The sequence below is a fragment of the Diceros bicornis genome, chromosome 40 (genome assembly GCF_020826845.1).
Source record: "Diceros bicornis minor isolate mBicDic1 chromosome 40, mDicBic1.mat.cur, whole genome shotgun sequence".
NCBI classification, from domain to species: Eukaryota; Metazoa; Chordata; class Mammalia; order Perissodactyla; family Rhinocerotidae; genus Diceros; species Diceros bicornis.
In genome coordinates this window covers 17320566-17325720 of record NC_080779.1, presented here as the reverse complement: position 1 = coordinate 17325720, position 5155 = coordinate 17320566, and positions in this window count along the sequence as shown.

Below are 5155 nucleotides of genomic sequence, written 5' to 3'. Positions count from 1 at the left end.
CAAAAAAAGAAAAACAAAAAAACAAAAAAAGAAATGGCCTGCTTCCCAAGGGACTGAAGTTTGGTTTACTGGATGGGCTATTTTAACCTCTGTCATGGATGATTAAACTTTCAGTTCTGTGAGGAAAAGAAAAACTATCAATCAAGTTTACAACAATGTCAGGAACGTGTTTAATGAATACTGAACACAAAGGGCATAACCATCAACTGCCTAGGGTAGAAACTTCAGGATCATTCTAGACCTTTCCCTCCTTCATTCCCATCATGGTGACTGCAGCTGGCACCTCCTCAACCTTTCTCAGCCCCAGAGGCTTACCTGAACCAAGTCCTTGAGTCCTCCCAACAACCCATAAGGAAGGATAAATATTCCCATTCTGTAGACAAGGGAACTGAGCTGAGAGAGGCCACACTCGGGCTGGCTCAGGGATCCGTCAGAGCCCTGTCCACTGGCTCTCAGTTCACCAACATCTGGTCAAGTCCATCCCACTCCCCAGCCAGCCCGTCTGCCTGTCCCCCCGCTGCTGCCCAGACCCTCAGTGTCTCTCACCTGGACAGCTGCCACTGTCCCACAGGGAGTCCCCGCAGGTCCCCCTGGGTAACGCCAGGCTGCAGCCTCGCTCTCAGGGGCACCCGGGCCTCACAAGCTCCTGAGACCTCCCCTCCCCACCCTGCCTGGCTGGATCACCCCCCTGCTCTGCCTAGGAAAGCCCTCCCTGCCTTCTCTGCCTGGCAAAGTCCCCCTCAACCGGGACACACCTCCCAGGAGGGCGGGGCCCCTGGCTGGGTTTTCCCGACACTGCTTGTGTGCCTTTTGGAATCTTCAGGATCGTCTGTCAGTGTTGTCAGTGTTGTGGATGTGAAGGACTTCCTTGGCATGTCTGTGCCTCCTGCTCCCAGAGAGACGGCGACTCTGTCACGGTGAGATGTGGCACATGAGAGGTAACTTCAGTGCTCTGGAGCCAGACCCCTGGAAATGGAATCACCCCTACTTGCTGTGTGACCTTGGGTAAACCATTTAACCTCTCTGTGCCTCATATTCCTCATCTGAATGGTATCCACCACACGCAGTTGTCACAGGGACTAAGAGAAGAAGGAAAGCACTTCCAGCAGCACCGGCACCCAGTGTTGTTGGCAGTCCCGTCCCTGGTGTCTGCCTCCTAGCAGGCTCTCGGTGACAGTGTGTTGGCTGAAGGAAGTCCTGGGGGCTGAGCCCTCTGCGTGGACCACACCTCTCAGGGTCCATCTGTAGAGCCTGCACTGGGATTGTCCCCGTGTTCCCTGTGGGGGAAGACAGAGGTCCCAGCTAGGAGCCCGGGGTCTGCCTCCAGCGCCCCAGCTCTTAGAGGCTGCCATGACCGGGTGTGACGGACACAGAACACAGGCCTCTGAATCACACCGAGAGTGGGGAAAATCACTTTAAATCTGTTTTTCCTAATTGTGTTATTTTAAATGCTCTGGGTGGATGCCCACATGCGTAGAGACACTTGGCTGGGTCAGAGGCTCTTTCTCCCCTGAAAGTCCCCATTGTGACCCCGAACTGGCCCCGAGTGATTCCCGGAACAACAGCCCTTGTGTGAGCCCTGAAGGCCTGCTCACTCCGCCCATGGCTGGCAGTGCGAGCCCTCTGCTGTCTCTTTAAGGTCAGCATAAGGAGGCCTCAAATCCCCCATTCGGGCTGCTGCTGGGGTTCTGATAAGAGGTGCTTTTTAGAATTTGGTTCTAGAACGTCAGTGAAGCTCAGCTCCTATAAACTGTGTCCTCTCCAGGAGGAGGGCAGATCCAGTGGGACCAACTGTGAGCAGAACAGGGGTCATGGGGCTGGTTCCCAGAGGAGGACTGTGTGTGGATGAAGCCCCTCCCAGGCCCCCCTGCCCTGCACTGGGAAGGCCACCAGGAGAATGCCCCCAGGAGGGGCCCCAGAGCCCCACGAAGCAAGGAGGCCACAGCCACGGAAGTCACAGGAGAGAGCCTCCCACATGTCCCGGGTGGACGTGACCCACAGCTGCCTCTGCTGTGGCCTCCCCTGATGCCACCCTCAGCACATGTTTGTGGGGACCGTGGTCTGTCCTGTCCTGCAAGCTGTGGCTCTTGGTCACATCAGAGACATCAGCTTCTTCTTCATCCTTTCTCAGGCCCAGGGGGTCATTTAGCTCTTTGTCCCAGGAGCTTAAAAACCCCCAGTTACTCACCTTCTTTACAAAGGCATCAGCAGCACTGGGGGCGCCTCTGGCTTTGTGGGGGCTGCAAAGTGGAACTCAGCAGCTGCACGAACTGGCATTGTGGTGACTTTGCAGCTGAGAGCAGCCAGCCCCTTTCAATAAGGACCTGGACTCGGCCACGTGGCCTGCTGCAGACCCGGCCAGTGGTCTGGGGCTGTCCAAAATGCCCGGCTTCATCTCCCTCTGAAGCCCCTGCCCACTGGCATCAGGGCCACTACAGGGTCTCCTCTCACTGTCACTTCCTGAGAGGTCAGGGGACAGACCCGCATGAGGACAGATCTGGGCACCCTGGGCAGTAAGCAGGCACAGGGCCCCAGGGACAGAAGGAGCAGCCCTAAGTCCAGCTCTAGGTCTCCCAGCTGAGTCTGTTTCCTCACCAGTAAAAAGACGGTCATGGCCATCTCCTGTGCCCACGGGGAGGATGACAGGAGGCTATAGAGATGGAAAGTGCTTACCTAGTGCCTGGCCCAAGGCAAGAGCTCCAAAAATGGCAGTAGGATGGTGACACAGGTGCAGATGTGGGTCCTTTGGGCTGTCGTGTTTGGGTGTTGGTGCTGCCTGACCTTTGGTCCAACTCAGGGCCACCAGGTAGGCAACATCTAAGGATTGTCCCACCTGCCCTTGGGGTGGCACAAACTATGCCTCAGAGGTTCCTTCCTGCCCAAGACCCAGAGGCAGAGAAGTAAGGCATGCTGGCCACAAGAAGCTTTGGGGACCAGACACCATCCCACACCTCCAGGGACCAATGGACCCAGAACACAATAGGTGCTCAGTTGCTGCCCATTCTCAGTGGTCTGATACCTTTTCGCTATTGCCCAGCAGGCTTTTTAAATGCCCCCTTCCCCAGCCCCTTCCTCCCAGGGCACGAGGGCTTCCAGGGGAGCAGAGCCCCAGGAGGAGGCCCGCCCATCAGCCAGCACTTGTACTTGCAAACCCTTCCTAAGGAGCTGGATGCAGACAGAGCTGAGCAATGAGATGCATGAGCACGGGATCTGGACCAGGGTGTGTTGAGGGGGCGAGGGTGGTCTGGGTGAAGGAAAAGCAAGACCAGGGGAGGGCATTTTTTGAAGCTGCCCATCCCAGTAACATCCAAGGTGAACGCGAGGCAAATCAAATGCCAAATGAAACTGCAAATTCCACAATGACTCGGGCTGGAGGAAGGAGAGTCAAATCAGAGCATCATCTGCAAAGCCTTAGACTAATAAGGGTTTTATCCTTAAACTGATTTGCAACCGAAAAAGAGGAAACAGAGAAAGACCATATCAAAGTTTATTTAAAGAGAATGATTAAAATTTCAAAACATTGAGAAACTCTTGGGAAACTCAACTAAGCCTTTGGTTTCTTATTTTGGATGGGGGTCAAAAATGTGCCTTTAAGGCAGGGGGCCGGCCCCGAGGAGTAGCAGTTAAGTGCCCGCGCTCCGCTACTGGCGGCCTGGGTTCGGATCCCGGGCACGCACAGAGGCACCGCTAGTCAAGCGATGCTGTGGCTGCGTCCCATATAAAGTGGAGGAAGATGGGCACAGATGTTAGCCCAGGGCCAGTCTTCCTCAGCAAAAAGAGGACGATTCCATGGATGTTAGCTCAGGGCTGATCTTCCTCAAAAAAAATGTGCGTCTAAAGGGTAAAAGGGCACATATGTATGGTGATGAATAAAAACTAGACTATTGTATTGGTGGTGAACACTATGCAGTCTATATAGAAGTCGAAATATAATGATGTGCACCTGAAATTTACACAATAGTATAAGCCAATATGATCCCAACAAAATAATTAGCAATTAAAAAAAAAAAATGTACCTCTGTCAGCATCATGGTGTGGCTCCCTGGAATGCGATCAGGCAGTTTTTTTTGAAAAAATGAGACTTCCTTCAATCAACACTTGATTGCACATTTTGTGAAACAAGTGACAAATTTCCTATCATTTCTTAATTTGTACTTTAATTTTTCAGGATAAAGCCCCAATGAAACCTTTGCTTCTAATTTACTATGAAGCTTTTTACTTAAATTGTGTTTATGTGGACTCACTAAAAGTAGCCCTTTTCTGGTACAATTATCCTGGGATAACAGAGGACCTCCTGGAGATACCACTGAGACCCAAGTTAGTCATGGGTCCCCAAGGTGGATGGGAAGGAAATGTCACCCAGTGAAACCTCTGCCTGAGGCTTGAAGCTTTGTCCTCATGGTCACTCCCCAGAGGTCAGCCAGCCCCTGCCCGTCCACCTCCACAGCTGGGGGCTGAAGGTTTCTGAGGCCCCTGTTCTAGAGTCCAGCTCTGGAATGTCATGGGTTCTTTGAGGGAAGGATGAAGGAGCACTTGATACCAGGAGCTGACTTTCAGGGTTCGTGACTGAGCGCCCCTTCCTTATCTCCTCTTCTTTCACCCAGACATCTCACCCCGAAACATGGCACTTATCACTGTCACCTCACTTCCTGTCACTCTGTACTCTGGTCCCCTTCCTCTCCTCTGGAGTGGCCCAAGGAAATCCTAAAAACAGTTTATTCCCCACATCACTAACTGGAACAGAACACACAGCCCACTGCCCAGAACATTTCTGATCAGCTTCACAGAGTGAGAAGAAACTTCTGCACCTTGTTTTCTTGTGGCTTGAGGATTTTCAAATCGAGCACAGATCCCTTTGTCTTGTAGGAAAAAGAAGGGGAACCCCCAGGCTGGTATTTGGCAAGTTTCCAGAGAAGGTGAAGCCATCTGACGCCCCCAGTAGCGGGGAGGGTGGGAGACCGAGTGCTGGGCTCCCTGAGTGCAGTGGCTGAGCACAGACAGCTGTCATCTGAACTGCCATTTGATGCCGCCTCTGGAGATTCCATCTAAGCCAAAGGATTCCCCAGAAAGAAACTGAAATGATGGTGTTCCTGAGGATACTGAGGACACAAAAACAAAACCCAAAAAACACCCCACAAAAGTATTGAACATAAAG